We start from the raw sequence: 19,537 nt of genomic DNA, 5'->3' as shown, positions 1-19,537 counted from the left end.
ATTTCGCGTTTTTTTATTTTTGTTTTTGCAGAAAGAAAGAGAAAAAAAACAGACAGAGAAAGAATACGCTCCACAAAAAAAAGTGAAACGCTTGCGTATAGCTTTTAAGGATGAGGTCACACTATAATACACTTTATTTCATTTTCTTTGTTAAATTAACACCCAAGATTGAGTAAACCTATTTTAATAATTAATATATGAGATTATTTATTTCCATATTTTATTCAACTAAATTGTTGATGTTCAATTATTTAATGAAGTTTTTCAAATGCTTATATTATGGCAATCCTAAAAGTGCCGGACCCCTATGCTAAAAATATACATTTAAGATGATCAAAAATCTGTATAAGCGGCTTCTAGGTACCTTATATTAATTCTGGGCAAAGTAAAAACTCTGTGGTAGAAGGATGCTTGATTATTATCCAAAGTGAAAATCTCATACCTGAAAAAAAAAAGGCGAACGATTTTTTTTTCTGTTAGTTTTTTTTTTTTTTTTAAATGTAAAAAAAAAAATCATTTTTATTATATAACACAGTGAGTTAACCATGAATATATTTTACGCTTGTTTATGCTTAGTATCCTCGTTCCTAATTGTAATAATCGAAGTGGAATCACAAAAAAATTCCAGGATTTTCGTTGGAGGTATGTGTTCTTTTACCAAGCTTGGACCCATGTATACTGTTTCATTTGTTTATCCGTGCATTTCTAAAAAACTTTTATTCGGGCTGTTATTTGTTAATTTCTTGTTGTTCATTTTTTGTAAAAATGAAAAGTCCACAAAATCATCCATTTTTGTTCAAATTTTAAAAATGGGCATCTTTCCTATCAAGATGCCCATTTTAACAGTATACTGATGAAACACACTTTATTCATGGAGGTTGTGTAATTGGTTATAGAGTAATTTAACGTCCCCTAGCGGACAAAAAAGTATTATTGTAGCCAATTCAATTTTGGCAAAAGTTGATAATGTTGTCAGCAATTTGCCATTGATCCATCAGTAAAAGATTTCTATGGAAAACAATAATAAATGAACGGAGTTCAATTTTTTTCCATTAACTGTTCAATTTTTCCGTTCAAGGGATCACCCATGAACGGAAAGGATGAACGGTACTCAATATCCAAGCCTGGTTTTATATAATCTAGTAAGAATGTTACAATATATATATATTTTTTATTAGATGGAATAATCTCAAAGCGTTCGTTTCTATATCATCCTCGAAACATTTATCGACAACGACACCCCCGCCGTCAAAAAGTTCAACCCTCTAAACCCACCTCCCTGCAAAGTATAGTTCATGGTAAAGAAACTCCAGGATATGGTAGAGATGTCATTCGAAGGATCGATTATGATATACCCCCAAATCGGCTTCTAATGCCAGACTACGAATTCCTACGTAGAGACTCAAGAGGACGAATCTCCTTTAATAAAGCATCAAAAAGGATTGATGATGAAGGGGAGAACGCGTTTTTAGATAATTTTAGCAACTTTTCTGAGGCTGCATTTTTTGCTTTGAAACTAACAGCAAGGATGTTAGATTTGTATAAGAGCATTTCATTTTTTCTGCAATAACATATTTTGGAAAATTGGATAAAGTAATGATAATCATCCTTCATGAGCTTTGTATTAGACGTAATCAGGGAATAAACCACATACTACATAAACCGTGGTTGCTATTTTTCGTATTTTTAAATTGCGTCACTTAAAAAGAAGAAATGATAAAAAGATTTGTGATGCAACTTTGAGAATTGCCCTGCTTGAATGAGTCGGCAAAAAGAAGACAAACACCAATTTGATCCTCGGAGGAAATGAATGACTTTTAATTTATTCAAATTAGACTTCTTTGTTGTTTCAATCATTTAATCTATTCTCTTCATTAAATTTTTGTTCACATGTCAAAATAAAAAAAAACATTTTTCAAAATATAAAAACTTTCCTGTATTGCTTTTTTGCACAAATCTAAAAATGTTGACCTATGCTTTTAGCATGATAAATATATCTATAATATTATAATAAACTTCCCGTTAAATTTACTTAGGAACACTAAATAATATCAAAATCTAGTCATTAGCCTCAATAATCAAATTTTTTCATAAATCGAGGATAATTATTTAATGTGTAGTTATTTATTTTTAACCATAATTTTAAATGTGTTTGATACTGAAAAATATTTTTTAATTATATAAAATGAATAATATTTAAAGGAGGTTTTGTGATTATTTATTTTAGTTAAATACTTAATTATTCCGGTAAAATATTCTTTAGAAACATATTTTATATGTTTTTTTTCTATTTTGTTGCTTTACATTTTAATTAGTTTGCTAAGTTTGTTTGAGTTGGGGATTTGGACTTATGAGTGAAGACTTTACCTGGACTTATAGTATAAAGAATTTTCACCGCCTTTTGCTAATTTATATTCATAGGTTTATATTTGTTGCAGTTTAATCATCATTGTAAGCTGAAGTTTAATATACATATATATCATGAAAAACTCAAGAAGTAATTTTACATTAAACATTTCTGATCAAATAGTTTAAATAAAATTTGAGTGTAATGAAGGATAAACGAATCAAAATTTGTTAAGCTCAAAATATATTTTAATAAATATTATTTTAAACCGGATGTGGACAACTATATCTATAAATTCTAAATATGAGCTAAAGGTTACCTTTTATAAAATTATGTTCAAATGCTCATTTCCTATGGTTGACATTTAAAGAGTATATTAGATTTATTATAAGAAAATTTGCAATCAATACTTGCAAAAAAAATTGCGTAATAATTGTACACTACACGTCAAAAATATCAACCAAGAAATAAATTAAATTTTATTTTGCACTTTCTGTGTTTTTGAAGAACAGTTCTTTTTAGTCTTCAAATTAAATATTTGCAATTTTAACATTTTTTCTACTTCATGAATTTACTTTTATTGTATGACGTAAACTTTCCTCCTAATAGGAACAAAAAAAAACCAAAATTAGTTGGTAGTTAATCAATTCTTTGGAAGTATGGAATTATTCTTCATTTAGTAGTAGGGAAGTGTTCACAACTTTTACAAGAGCTAATTCAAATTCAACCAATCAACGTTCAGAAAAAACAAATAAGGGGAAAAGAACCAGAAAAATTGACAACTGACAACCAAGTACAGTGTAAATTTTTATGTTAGTGAGGAAGTTGTTAATTATATTGTATTTTACCTTCTAGCCTCCCAAAAAAATAATCCAAAAATGAATCATGACTATTGAATCATTATTTATTTAATGTAGCAAAATATTCAAAACTTAACAGGAGCTAAATCAAATTCAACCTATCAACGTTCCGAACATTATTTAAGGGGAAAATCTACAATTGACAACAAAATACAGTTTAAATTCTTATATTAATAAGATAACGCCATGATTTGTAAAAAACACAGAATAATATGCAATATTTTGATATAACTTTCCTGTATATTCTAAATTTGACTTATTAAACATTGTTCTTTTTATAATTTAAAAATAAAATGGAATTACACATTAAAATTTTTGCGATACCCTTAAAACAAGAAACAGTACAAATAATATATATAGCAATTCCGTAGTTGGGAAGAAGTATTCGGCATTCAGGGGCGTCTGCTGGAAGATACTTTTTTTTTTTTTTTTGGGGCTTGGTTTTCGAGTTTTTGGAAAAAAAAATTGAAAAATATAATTTCACTGAGAAGAAAAAATTCAAAAACCCATTCCTATTCTCAAAATCTAAAATTTAATTGGAAAAAAATTATAAAATCATATTTAAAGTATAACATTTTTTGTGAAAATTTTTTTCACAAAATTAATAAAATGAAATTAATTTTTTTTTTTCCAAACAAACTTCAATTGTCTTTGTATCTCTCAACCTTTCCTCTATAAAGTGAAAGAAGAGACCCAAAATTGTACTTTTTTAGGCAGATAATGTTATTTTCCCAACTGTGGGATTATTCTTAATTGATATTATGAAATATTTTACAGCATAACAACAGCTAATTAGTGTGCAACCAAGTCTTACACAATGAATAAAGGACAAGAGAAGCAAAAAATAGACAGCTGACAAAAAATAAATTGAGTTATTTGTACTTATAAACTACACAATTTAAAATTTGGTTAGTACTATTTGTTGACTGAGATGCCAATCGTCCTTTTATGTCCAGAGACATGTCTTTTTTAACATTATTTTTACTGGGGTATCCAAAAACTTTTCTATACAATTTATGAAATACCCGTTTTTTTCAGAAAAATAGTGCATGTTAAAAATCGACTAAAAATAAACAAAAGTAAAAAATAAAGAAAGACAATTTTATTTAATCAAAAACAGATTCAAAATATCTAACATTAATTTATTTATTTATAATCTTAAATGATCAACCCTTCCACTCTAAAACCAAGACGGATCGGACCAAGTGTTCTATTTTTGGAAATCAAAATATGGACTCGAAACACAACAATTGTATATTAGTCCGGTCAAAATGATAAAGTGAATGATTTGATACTCACAGTGTTACCTCAATGTGATAAAAATTTACACAGTATTTTTTTGTCAGCTGCCAATTCTTCTGCTTCTTTTTTCCTCATAAGTAATGCTTCGAACGTTAATCGGTTGAATTCTTATTAACTCGGGTTCAGCTGTGAACACTTCCCAACAATGATTACATAATAAATACATAATTTTGAAGAACCAACCGATTTTAGTCGTTTTTTTATATTAACATTGCATTTTTAATACCAAAATTCTAAAAAATATGCTAAAAATTGAATAATATAATTAACTCTTTTAATGAAACAGTAAATTGTCCTCTTCTGCTTTTCTAAAATGTATTTATTGGAAAACATGTTTTGTTTTTTTCCCCTCTAAAATAGACCATTAAACCACAACAAACAACGAAAATACAGTAAAGTCTTGGAAGTAATTAATGCCAACTAGCAGCACATTAAAGAATCAAGAACTGTTTACAAAAGACACGTGAGTCGTGTAGAATTCAAGATTTTGTTCGAGCTCAGAGGAAAAGTTTTCTTGCAATTTTTTGTCGAATTTGGAATAAATCAAGAGCCAAGGAAGTCAAAATACATCAAGTTTATGTAATATTGATCTATGTTTAAAACTTATGCATATCCTTCAAAGTTGTAAATTTCTCAAATTTTACGATAAAAATAGAATGATCACCATAAAATAATCAACACAAGTCAAAATAGAACAAACTTTTACTTTGTAAATCTGTCTAAATCGAAGATATGATATTCTTTAAATTTTAAATCGAACTATTTGAGCTTTTGATTAGAAATTGAGAACTGTATTTACATTCAAAGTGAATGACTGTCTCTTCTTACTGATGTTTATTAAAAAAAGGGATTATCTTTATATAACTAATAACAAATTTGGATTTTTTTTTTTTTTTTGTTTAATGATTTATAAGTTATATATTTGCAATTATTTTTATGAAGTTTTTGAGAAGCAAAATTGTGAAACTTATCAAATCAAGAATACACATCTCATGGATCAAATATGATGCGTAGGGTACCACTATAAGGTTAAAAAACATAAAAAGAGTTCGTATAAATCACCGTTAAATAATGGATGTGTGTTTAACAATCAAGTTTCTTTCCTTTAGAATTTTTCTGTTAATAATAATCTTTCTTAGAATTTTGATCTTATTGTATGAATCATCCAGGATTTTGTTAATAGAAATCTTTCTGTAAAATAAGGATGATATCTAGCCTTGAAAAGTGTGCATTTCAATAGAAATGGAACTTTATCAAGGTGGACTAATACTCATATATTTTCATTGAAACTTTTCATAACAAATTTAGTTTGTGTTTATTTCAGTTAGGCTTCATATCTTAAACCTTGTCAAACCCGGATTTTATTGGGGAGATACAAAGAAAAATTGTAGATTTTTCAGAGTAGAGGGTAATTTCATATAAAACAGAGCTGTCTATGAACTTGAATTAAAGTGCGACTTAAGTAGTATTTTTACTTTAACTTGACCCTGACTCGTAGTCAAATGACTATAAACTCGAACAGGACCCTTGATAAAAAAAAATTGTCGAAAATTAGTTATTTCTTCAGAGCCCATCCTTGTAATTAACAAGAAAACTAACAAAACAGTTGCTTGCCTGAGTCAATGATTTTGTCTTTTCTTGTTCTGTCACTTATCACCTCGTGTTTGTTCGTCACATTGCCCCTCGTCCTCATTCAGCCTCGTTTTTGTTTCACCACATTTTATTCTGTCTTTATTTTGTCTCGTTACTTTTAATCTTGTCTTTGTTCGTCACATTTTGTATCGTCTTCGTATAGTGTCTTATTCGTTTTAGCTCATTTAATCTCGTCTTTGCTTCGTCACATTTCGTCTCGTTACGTTAAATCTCGTTTTTATTTCATTACAGAGATATTTTTTGTTTTAGTAGGAAAAAATCAAAAAAAAAAAAAACTTCGTCTGGCCTTTGTAATCAAAAAAATCTTATTTGCATGACGAAATTAAAACTAAATTACTCAGGGGCGGCGTCCACACACACATATATATATATATTAGAGGGGGGTTGGGTTGATTTAAAAAAAATCCTTTAATGACCTTTATTTTATATACGAAATCAGAATTTTTTTTTTAAAAACCTTTTTTTTGGAAAAGAAATCCTTTAATTGATTTGTGGGGGGTTTAATTTATTTCATATTAATGATTTTTTTGAAATTCTCGATTGGGGGGGGGGTACAGCCCCTTCAGCCCCACTGTGGATTCCCCTGGGAGTAGTCTAGTAACTTTATTGTTACTCATCCAAGCAAGTTACTTAGAGACAAAGTATATCAAGACACTGTTTTCATGGGAAAAAAAATTTAAAAGCCAGCCCATTTATGTGACGTAATAAGTATATATCTTACAAATACAAGGAGTACTATATATCAGCTATCCAGTACGTTGATTGACCAATAGACTAACGGAAATTCAACTTATTTATTTTATTTCGTCAGATCTGGCTGGTGCGGCTAAAAAATAATAACTCATATACCTTGTCCAAGTACGAGCAGGTTGAGAGATGCCGACGGGATACAAGGACAGCTTTAAATAGACCTTCTTTAAGATACTTTTTATGGGATTAAATGCTTTAATTTAAGAGCTCTGTCCAGGACGGAATTAAGTTCGTATGTCAAGGTATTGCTGTATTTTGAATATTGTTGTTCCATAACCTTTCCCCTGATATTTGTTGTGAAATGTGTTAGGAATGGGTGGAGCATATCCAGTTTTGAGGGATATAGGTAATAAGTAAAAATGAAACGTAATTACGATTTGGAATACCTGTCCAAGAAGTGAGATGAAATTAAAAGAAAATATAAAGACACAAAGAAAATAGTAGTTACAGTGTTTGTTTGTTTTTTTCATAAAATAATCAATAACAAAATACAACAAAACAAAATGTAAAAGTGGGATAAATAAACAATTACATAATTACAGTCAGTCATGTAATAGTAATTGTCCAAAAAAAAAAAAAAAAAGGTACAGAGAAAACAACCTGTTCGTGATAAATCTTCTCTTTTATGGATTTTTTCAATTTTGGACTGTTAATCTTATCACACAGCAATTCATTAGAGCGAACATATCAGTTGACAAATCAACTTTTGTTAATACATTTCCAGCATTTAAATATGAAGTTTAACCCTATGACTTATTCTATAAACACAATTACGTTACCTTTATTGTATCTTGAAACCTTTCCTTTAAAAAGACAAAGACAAAAAGTCACAAAATCAGTTGGTGATAGTTAACCAATTTTTCCCAGTCATGAAATTAGTATCTAATACAAGATACTCGTGTCTCCCGTAATTGGCAAACTTAAAGCTAATATAACTATCAGTCGTCATATATTATGCATTTGTATCTAATCAAAATCAAAAAAATTAAAAGTGACTTATTTGACCTACAAAGTATCAAATGGGAGCCACCCAACCACGTCTTAAATGCCTCAAAGCAAGTCACAAGTGCCGTTTAGTGTTTAATCTGAAGTCAATAAATATTGATCTAGACTCATTTTCTCATTTATGAGAATCTATTTAAAAATTTGTGAGCATGGTTAAATGACGTCATAAAACTATGTAAATATGTCGTCAGATTAAAAATCATGAATGACATAAATCAACATAGATTTGACCTTTAGATGCTTTGAAAAAATGTTTTTTTTAGAGTATAATTTCAAATCAGAGCCATATTTCGACTTTAAAGAACTATATAGATAAAAATAAAAGTTAAAATCATTTGATAAAAACATTGCAGCATACGAAACATTATTGATTTATTATGTTATCTTGATTAAAATTCCTTAAAAATGTGATTTGACATAATAAATCAAGTAAAATGAAGGATTTTATTTGGAAATTAATATTTTTTTAATTACTAAAACTAAAGAATGAAATCTTAAATTACAAATTAAAAAGAATTTATGATAAAGCAAGGTAGATTTGTTGATTTTTACTGTTTAACATTACATTTTCCACTAGAATAAGCAATGTAAAGTTAGATGAATTGTTTCCCCAAAATCAAACATAAATAAATAATTCGATTAGATTAATAAGTCTGTAAGTATGTATTACTTATTACAAATCGTCAAATAAAAAACTTAATTATATTTAATTTCTGAATATTTTTCACACAACCTTATATTTTTTGTACTTATATCAATTTTCAACATCTTTTTTTTTCTTTGTTTAATTTGAATAAATTGAGGCAAGTGTTTCAACATAAGTGGAAAATATATACACTTTTACTAATAAGTATGAAATATCCTTAAGATATTTCGACAGATATCTTACTTATTTGTTTTTACATACTAAAGGTATAATATATGTATATGTATATTTTTCATCAACCTTGAACAAGAAATAATACTTAAGTAAATATAAGAAGCTTCCCCAAGTATCAATAAACATTTATTTGTTTTATTTTTGTAATAATATGAATTTTATGTCAAAGTTTGTAAAATAATTATTTGTTAATAATTACAAAACCAAGCAGATATGATTATTTCCCAAAATTGAGTCTCGATTTAATTTTGATGGACAAATTATTCTGATTAATCTTTTGGAAACGTCACAGTTGGATAAATTCATTGTCTCAATGAAAGCATTAGAAATTGATGGGTTTTATTTGAAGGGACATAACGGGGAAAATATGATTTTTATAAATTCATTGAAGGTTCTGAACTAAAGTTAACATTCTTGGGTTCTCAAATCGTCCAATAAATTTAAATACAAACCCAATAATTTATCAAATATTACTATCAATTATTGGACTGTATGTACTAAGTACTTATATATGAAGTATAATAAGGAATTGTACATTATCTTAATTTTTGTTCAAGATTGTTTTATGTTAACTCAGCACATATAAATATAATATTGTTGGAGCTATGATTTACATATTCTCCCGTCGCTTGACATATACTGCATAGGGGAGGTGAAATGTTATCCGTTCAAAAGAGTGTTCACATACAAACAAACTAAGTTTCACTTTGTCTTATAGTAGTCCTATGCAAGTGTTCTATTGAAAGTAATGATTAATCAAACATCAGCAATGAGGTCATCAGCCAATAAATACAATGATATTTGATAAATTAATTTGTTTTAACAGAAATCCGATATCTTCGATATAAATAAGCAAAAAATTACAAGAGGTTTGCAATAGAGTGAGCAACTGTTTTCGTTCACCTGGACATGACCTCTTTTTACATAATGTACGGGGACTTTTTATAAATGCATTACATGTCCGATTTTAAGCCCAAGTGTCCTCTTTTTGAGTTTCTCAAGTTTGTAAACCTTTTTAGTTTGACCACAATTGAAATCCTTATAATCTACCACAATGGTATTGATCCCAAAACTTTGAAAATCCCAATGTATTTTGTATCCGTTGTTGCTATAATTAGTGTTATATATATACGTTGATTTGTTGAGTTCAAACTATTTCTTATATCATATTCAGTCAGAAATAGCATTATAATTGAAGGTAACGTCGTCTTAGGGCTCATAGTTGATGTTTATATTAAATCAAATGAACATTTTTCCTTTAAGTCTTGATTAAACTCTATCTAATGGCTTTAAAAGTAAATAAAAAGACTTAACACCTTTATTGAACAATACTTGATGCCAATGATAAACAGAGATATAATCATTAAATCAAAGTAATAGGTTTTAAAAACTCTTATAATATGGAAAAATTTGTATAATGAATCCTACTCTGATTGGATTAGGGAGCTGAAAAGTAGGATAATTAGATAAATTATTAGCAAAATTGGATTATTTCCATTGTAACAGTTCATTTATTGTCTACACAATAGAAATAAGAAAGTGTTATGATGTAATAGCATATTAGAGTCTGACATATAATAAAATTAGACATAATAAACAAATATCTTTGAAAGATATTGGAGATTTCAGTCCTTTGATTTGTCAGTTACATTTTAACTTGTGTTAATTTTGATATTAGATTGCTAATGCTGTACTCAATGTATGGAACAGTATAGGATGTTGGTTTTTTGGCATCGATATTGTGTCACATTTACAATAATATATATATATTATTTATTATACAATGTACGTTTCGGGGTCACTTGGCCGAAAAAATATATTTAATGATGATTCATACTGCAATACCATGCAATTATAATTCCAAGACATGTTACTCCAATTTTTAAAGATAAAACGTTTAATTATTTGCCGCGAACTTGTTATAATTGATTGTTCATAAGTTAATTATCGTATAACCTATCATTCTCAAGATTTGTTTGTTATTGGACGAAAAACTTACACTACACAAGGAAAATACGTTCATCTGAAAAGCAAAACGAAAAATGTTTATCCAAGAAATCCAAACATCGATAGCTGACAACAAAATAAACCTTATGTTTTTGTGTTAGCGAGGTAATACCGTGATTTATGGGGTGGTTGTCATTATTTGTGTTACAACGGCTCTAATAGCTGTTTTAAATTAGATTTTAATTCATGAACACTTAATCACTCAATTTGGCAAATAATTAAAAAAATATCTCTGGATTAAATTTGGAGTAACAAAAATGGGAGTGATAATTATATAGAGTTGCAAAATGAATCATTATCAAATATATTTAGTATTTTTTATTTGCAGAGAGTCCTTAACTTTTCCTCTATACAGAGAAAGAAAAAATGACTCAAAATCGGTTAGTTAATTCTCACCAAATTATGGAATTTTTTTTAATAAATTGTTGGAGTTGATTGCAGCTTAACAATAATATATTCTAATTGAAGCAATTAACGTTCAGAACACTGTTTATAGTAAAAAAAAAGTAGAAAAATCGATAGCTTACAAGAAAATATAGCGCTACTTTTTGTGTTAACAAAGTAACGTCATGATCACTTCTATTAATAAAATAGGTAACTATTGGTCTACGAGTTAGGGATAATGACGGAAATGGTTATATACAAGTTTATTTAAGGCTTTTTTTTTCTTTTTCTTTTTTGGAGAAAGCTTGATGGAAATTATAAAAAAAAGATTGTGTTATTAAGTCTTGACCATATAATATTTTTTAATCTTGCTCTCTCTCTATAAAAACCTTCACACAAAACTTGATTTTGCTACCTTTCCCATAAAAAATAATGATTTTATTTGACTAAAAATTAGACGCAGTATTCATTTTTTTAAAGGGAAAGAACCATTAAATTTGCAAAATAAACCTTAGTCCTTGCAATTTACCTGAGCCCTTAAATAATAAAACACAAATATAATATTTATATTTGAATCAAATTTCTTCGGAAGAAGAAATGCATTTAACCAACCATAAAAATAACATAGCCATATATATGTACTACATATAACCCTGGGTAAAAATTGGATCAAGAAATCCTTTTGTTTGTGGTGAGTTTGCCATAACAAATTAATTATTCAAAAACAAAAAAAGAAAAGAAAAAAAACTCAATGCCACAGGACTTATCAATTATTATACGTATAAAAATTAAGAATCCGTTTTGTAACAGAAGATTTTATATATCCCAATGTCACAATCATTTAGCGGAAAAAATTAGTATATCAACTCTAGCTTTATTCTATAGTTATGGGCAAGGTTGTAATCTGTTAAAGTTCAGAAGTGTTATCGGTTTCAGTCTTGGTTCAGTCATCGATTCAAGTTAGAGGCATAGGGTGTTGTCCCACCTTTTTCATTTGCTCAATATTGTGTTAATATATTTTCAACTACCACTCAATTAAAAATAAGTAGTTCAATACCAAATTTTTTATCCATCATAATATATTGTAGGTCAGCATATATTGAAAAAAATATAACATATTATTCTATTATAAATCATAATACATCTCAAAATGATCATCTTGCAGTTTATTGAACCAATATATAGGTTCACCTTGGTTAAGGAGTTTTCGAGATCATTCTTGATCTACAAATTAGAAACCAATTTTTAAAGATCTAGTGCTCACTTAAGGGTTTGAACTCTCAAATTCTAGGTTTTATCTTAATTCGATCATAAATAATATATAGAGTAACAAAGTTGAATGAAGCTTTCAAAACCTTTGTGTTATTGTAAAGACCAAAAGCATAACAACCCGGCTTCCCATTGTCTTTTTCTTGTCTTTGTCTTAACCAAAGTGTTCTTAAAACAACACTAGATATATGGTGGGTTAACACAAAAACAAGCTTGAACAAAAATCCTGAAAGTGAGAATTTCTCATATCATATATATATATACATACAGTATGTATATATAGTACTTTTCGACATATTCCAGTCAATTATATACTTTGTATAGCTTTGGTTTAAATTTTGCACGTACGTCATATTTTCTCATTCTTTCTCTAAATTGAAGACAAAGGAAGCGGAGAGTTGAAATTCAATTATTGTAAGCTTTAATAATATGCAAAGATGAAAATCCAGTGTAGAGTGGGCATGTTAAAAAAAGAAACCGAAAATCAACATGGTAATCCTGACAATTTGAAGAATGTTTTGGAAGAGGGAAAGAATAATGCTCATGACGTTTGATTATATTAGCTACAATCTGCTGTGACCAGGGAGGAAGGTGAAAAGGATACAAACAAGGACATTTGCTAGAATTACTCCCATGTCGATTCCCAATTCTACTCTGAGTCCAACAAGGACTTACAATTATAACTCCGCAACAAATCCTCAGGGTCTTTTATGAGCACACACAAATATTCAGTCAGGTTTTGAATGTAATTGAATCTATTTAGAAAAGGATGTTCACCACTCAGGAATTAAATTATAATGGCAACTGCCAAGGGAAAGAAAATCCTTTCTTTATAATACCAATTATAAATTAACGGGCGAGCTTATAAACGCACATGATTTACAGCATTGATAATAAGGATTATATATTTTTGGAGTAGGAGGAGAGAGATCTCAACTCCAGTGGCGTTCCTAGATGATATCACGCTCTGGCCCAACTTCAACATCCCCCCTCCCTTCCAAATGTAAAATTGACACACCAAATCAAAGTAACTTATTTATTCAAGTAACACATAGTGTAACACCTATTATACAAGTAAATACCAATAATCAAAAAAATAGCTATATAGATTATAAATATAACATGTAATTCAAATAACAGACAAATTTGGCTGAATTGCTAACATCCCTCATTACACGAGTACCATACAATACGCTAAATAACAAACACATTAACAGCAAAATTGCCAGAAATAGGCTGACTCTCCTTGCCTTCCTTGATGCAACGTCATTGATTATAATATCTTATGAAATCTGCTCAGTAACTGTGTGATTGATAATGATTACTTTATTTTGCAGGTGTTCATGCCGCCTTTCAAGAAATGCCGCCCCAATCGCTTATATCAAGAACTGCCCCTTCTTGACTCTTCCGAGTTATTCGAACAATTAGCACTTGGAAAGATCTTTAAAGGAGATGGAAGGTCTTATTATGTGGAGGAGGTTGTACGTTTGCCTCTTATCGATTATCAGGTGAGACAAAGACTCAGATTCGATCTTTAGCTGATAATGAGGCCGGAGGTGAAGTGGATCGCTTCTCATCTTCTTATACTCATCAATCGTCATGTAATGTATCACGGGTCATAATCATAAAAGTATTATTACTTTCAGGAGTACCTTGTACGGAAGCGAACAAATCTGTCTCGTTATCCATATCAATTACTCCAATAATACAGTCAAATCTGAATAAAGGAAACTGCTATTTTTTAGTTGTAAAGTTGATCATATCTGGATCTACTTTTAACTGAAGTATATAAAAAAAATCAGATTTTTTAAATCTGAGAGAACGTGAACTATAAACGTATTTTAAATCTAGATTTGACGGGTTATGAATCGCTTAGTAAAGTTCGTTTCTTTTTATTAAAGGTTACGATAATTGGTTTCAACCTTCTGGTTTTGCTGTCTGGAATTTCAAACAGAAAAAGACAATATGACAAAAACTTTAAGCCCTTCATTTTATTTTTGAAACTTAGTTTGGACTTGATATGACCCCTTTCAAATACATAAAAATCAATACCTAATTCTTTCATTGCAACACTTTAAGTCCAAATTGTGACGACTCCAAAATATTGCTCAGAATAACTTTTGGATCGAAAAGGACGATAATCAGTTAATAATTGTAAGTGCAAATAGACTCAAAATTGAGAAAAAGCATTATATGTATGGTGATTTTTTGTTGACGGGCCATATACATACATTTATGTTTTCGGGATGACATCACTTTTAAAAAAAATTATATTTGCATTCTATATGTCCTGATTTGAATCTGAAAATGCTGTTAGTTTAAGAAGGGGGAAAATGGGACTGAGAGAGCTTTCTCTTTGATTCTCCAGATACAATGAGGGAAGTTATTGTCTCTTTGGCTCTGGATAGAGTGAAAACGGAAAAAATGTAGTTCCTTGTTGATGTTGATATTAATTTGATTGCTTAATGATGATTTTCACTTTTATCCAAATGTAAATTTGATAAAAATAGGACGACAACAACTTTTATTTCTTTCTTTGTATTTTCGTTGTTGTTTTTGCAAATATGATGTTTTCAAATAATACAATAGAAATTGCAAATATAAACAGTAATATGTGTAGGAAACAAGACAGTTAATCATCTGCTTATACAAAAACGAACATTCATAAACTCTTAGCAAGAAAAGAACTGTTATTTCCTTCTTTTGGCTCAGATAATTGTTTATAAAAAGTGGGTTTTGGGTTGAAAAGAACTTTCTGAGCAATGCATTTATTATTATCATGCTGTAAACTTATTAAACCCTGAAATTTTGTGAACAAAGAATGATATATCCTATTAAAAAGCTTGAAAAAATCTAAACTAAGCCGTCAAAAGTGAACAAGGACCGAATTACATTTACATTTTTTAATAAAAAGTTAAGTTTTTTTGTAATATATTTATGACTCGAGTTGAAAACTCTAAGGTTTTTCTAGCGTGCAAGATAGTATGTAGTTGACAACCTTAACAGGTTTTTCTTAAATTTTATCAAACTGTTATAATTATTATTTGATTTTTGAAGAGCAAACATAAAAGTATAAAGTAACCATGAGTTATTTTGCACATAAAAACGTAGAGTAATAATGAGGATGCAATATTATAATACCCCGAAATATTAGAAAACCTAAAACTATAAAAAAATCCAGTGTAGAATGTGCGTGTTAAAAAAAAATCGAAAATCAACATGGTAACATTGACAATTTGAAGTATCTACAAGGGTAGAGAAAGAACAATGCTCATGAATTTTTGTTAGATCAACTACAATCAGCTGTGACTAGGGAGGAAGGCAAAAAGGATATAAATAAGGACATTTGCTAGATTTACTGTTATGTTGATGGCCAATTCTACTGGAGTGCAAAAAGGACTTACAATTTTAACTCCGCAACAAATCATCAGGGTTCTCTCCGTCTTTTATGAGCCCACACGAATGTTTAATCAGGTTTTGAGTATAATTGAATCCATTTAGGAAAATATCGGCGCCAGAATGTACTTGAAATTGAGGATGCCAAATTATATAATGATAACGTCATCAACAGAGCTCGTATGTGTTTTTTTTTTGTTTTTTTTGGGAGGTTCAGCGCCGTTGGGCTTCTTTTTTTTACCATTTCGACAGGATTTTCTTTGTTTTTTCATAATTGTGATATTTAAAATTTTTTTGTACAGGAAGAATCTTTTCTTTTTCTGATAACTATAAAAATTCTGCAAAAGTGAAGTTTCAATGGTTCTGGCGCCACTGATCTTGAGGATCCGAGGGACACTGGCTCTCTTGATCCTCTACAAACCCTGTCTATTGTCATAAGTCATTTCCAACAAGCATTGTTTCTCCCACTTAAGACTCGACATTTTATAAATTTATAAAAAAAAGTTCCCGTACGCCCCAAATGCGATGTAAAAAGAGGAGATGTCCGGAAAAGGACTGTTCACCTTACAATATACACTTATACATATATAATACCTGTTCATATAACAAATATTGAAGTTAAAAAGATTAGCCCCTTGTGTCCCTCCAAACTCCGCCTATTATCATTAGTAGACATAAAATTATGAATCCTTTTTTAGGACACTCATGAATTTCACTGAAAAAAAAACCTCGAGCCTTATTTATAAAAATAAAATTTAAATAAACCCTATTCATTCCTTTAAATAATCATTAGGAAAAGAAGAAGAAAAACAGGTTTTTCCATTCCTCTCTTTAAAACGGTAAAAAAATCTACGTTTTAGGGGTACTTGAAGCTTGAAATACCAATGTTTTGTAGACACATAAAACTTACATCTAAGGACCTATAAATTATATCCATACATTTGCAAATATATGGTATATTATATTTATAAGGGCCCATTATTGGGACTGATTTGAATGCAGTCTATGACTAATTGCCTTCAGTCGTCTCATTGACCTACTATGGACAACGAGTATTTAAAAAAATAATATATATGTATGTACATATACAACATGAAAGAAGAAGAAAATAATGGTGCCCGCAAACCTCCTTAGTAAATAATATTGTGTTATGTTAAAGGAATGAGAAAGAAAGAGAGAGAAAATGAAATGAAAAGGAAAATTTGAGGAAGGAAACCTTTGGTTTGAAGAAATTACAATAATAACAAAATATAAAAAACGGAAAGTGGATTCCCTGTTTTCATTTAAAATAAAGAAATAATATACATTTTCTATTTTTTACTATTGTTTTATTTACTTTTACATTGTTGAGTACAGTTACATCAACATGGCAACCAATCAAAAGAGAGAGAAAGATAGACTATAGATATCATCAGCTTAACAACAGAAAAAGTACTAAGACAAATTATGTCCATTAGTACTCCCATAGAAGTGATATTTTACTCTTTCACTATTTATTTATTATCAATAACCATATCGTCAATGAGATTGAACGGCAAATAAGGGAACTTAATGCACTCCGTTCATTTTTGAGCGCTTGAACGGGAATGAACGAATTCCTGTTCACATGTTCAAAAGTAAAGGATTCACTGAAGAATAAGTTATATTCCCAATGCGATCATTGTCTGTCCATTGTTTTAAGACAAATAATATTTTTTTGTACACTATGGGGTACAGAAGGCTTCATGGATTAAGTCTGTAAATAACCACGTAACCTATTAATCAACGGAAAGAAATTAACGAATGAATGCCTGAACTGATTCTTTTTAAGAAGGGCTAAAGGGAAAAAGTGTGAACGGATCCAAATCTGAGTAATATTAGTTCATAGAATGGATAGTTCATTCGCTAATTAACTATGTAGGATCAATAGCTATATATCGTAAGTGAGATCTTCAAATACGATCCAACAAAGGAGTGGCTCATTGTCGCAATCTATCGATTTTTAAATACACATTTAAATATACTCAATGAAGCATTTGTCCACTATTGAAAGATTTTTATAACCAATATCATATATTTTATGAAACAAGAAAATAATGTCTCAGAAAATGAATTTATTCACTCATGATGTGAGAAAATGAAGTTATAATCTTTAAGAAGTGACTATTTTAAACAAATTACATTTATTTTTTTCGAGGTTGTTATCATTTTGGGCTCTTGAACTTGAGTTTCGGATACATATTTAGTGCTGTATTTCAAAACACCTTATTCAAGATCAAAACAAACCAAGCCAGGATAGTCGAGATCAGGAAAAAATTAATAATATTTTAAAAATTGTGGCTTTGGTTTTTGTATAAGCAATGAGACCAGTCCTGTAAACAACCCTTATTACAAAGAGTGATACTCTAAATTCTAGGAGGGGCCAGGGTTGTGACTAGAATTTTTTTGCGGGTGTAATAGCTTAAGATTAGTTTATTACTTATTTGTTCTTGAAGTTTTTTAAGCCCAAAATTTGAGGGCACATTTGAAAAGGATTGTTAAGGACTATAATTTAGAATGCAGTCAAAAATTTAGTTGTTTTATTAAAAGAAAATTTCAAATATGCTTATATTCTACTTTGGGGCACAAGTATAACTTTAGTTGGGCACGACTCTTAATGCCCTTTCGTTGTTACAACACTGAATGAGACCAAGACTTTTAATGATCGAGAGTAGAATCTTTCAAGCCAAAAACGCAGTTAGACTAAAGAATGGATATTTTGCCATTGATTTTGATCAGTAGTACTTAACATGGGTTGATCGAAACCCCAAATATTTCTGTGAGTCAGTCTCAGGGGGTTGGGAGAGTTCAAGGCCCACATGATCTCATATGATTGACTAATAACAAAGGTTTCGTTTAATGTTCATATGAAACTGATTGTGTTCAGTAGCTTCAGCAATGTTAAGAACCCGATATTTAGACCGTGGATTAAAGAGTCCTTGATTCTTTGGGGCAAAGAAATTATTATATAATTTGTTTATGAGGAATTGCATTGGTTACACTAGCTATTATCATCTATGTACATAATATTATGTTGGAAAGTCCTACATGAAGATTAAGGTCAAGTCATTAATTTACAGGTAACTTAAGATGATACATCATTTTAATTGATGTAGGACTTTTCCAGCCTCTAGGCACAAATGAGTTGTTTGTTCATTTTGAAGAAAAGGCACTCAATAGTTTGAAACCGTGTATTACTTGAAGGGAAAAAACTCGACTTTGCAACAGCCCAAAATTTTCTGAAAATTACTCGAAATCGCCTAAAATATACTCTTAAAAGTCGAAAAATTTGAGAATAATGAATACATCACATTGGTAAAAATATACAGCCCAATATTTATGTGCATATTTCGTTCAAGTTTAGGCGTCATATTTAAATTTTTTGGTATGAAATAAAATACTTCAGACTGTTCACTGTGTTGTAAAAACTTCATTTAATTTATGAGACCCAATTATACCCCGATATGGCCTTTCAAATAAAATGTGTATCAGGGTTTAATTAGGGGAGGAGATTTTGTTACTTTAAGTGCAATTTGCGATGACCCTCAAGAAATTTATCCGGATAATTTATTAATAAAAATTGATAATAATTCGTCAATGAGCATAATCTAGACTCAAGTTTGAGAAAGACCTTTCTTGCTTGTTTTTGTCTTGAAGGGGCATAAA

General features: G+C 29.4%; 1 long non-coding RNA gene across 1 annotated transcript; it reads left to right on the top strand.

Annotated features, from left to right (window-relative positions):
* Positions 1 to 507: 507 nt before the first annotated feature.
* Positions 508 to 2,015, top strand: LOC121117872 (uncharacterized). The gene is made up of 2 exons (XR_011780247.1): positions 508 to 642; positions 1,179 to 2,015. It is a non-coding gene; the product is annotated as an uncharacterized lncRNA (long non-coding RNA).
* The last annotated feature ends 17,522 nt before the right edge of the window (positions 2,016 to 19,537 follow it).

The sequence above is a fragment of the Lepeophtheirus salmonis genome, chromosome 5, assembly GCF_016086655.4.
Source record: "Lepeophtheirus salmonis chromosome 5, UVic_Lsal_1.4, whole genome shotgun sequence".
NCBI lineage: Eukaryota > Metazoa > Arthropoda > Copepoda > Siphonostomatoida > Caligidae > Lepeophtheirus > Lepeophtheirus salmonis.
The sequence above is the reverse complement of the archived record's forward strand: the minus strand, read 5'-3'. Positions and strand labels throughout refer to the sequence as shown.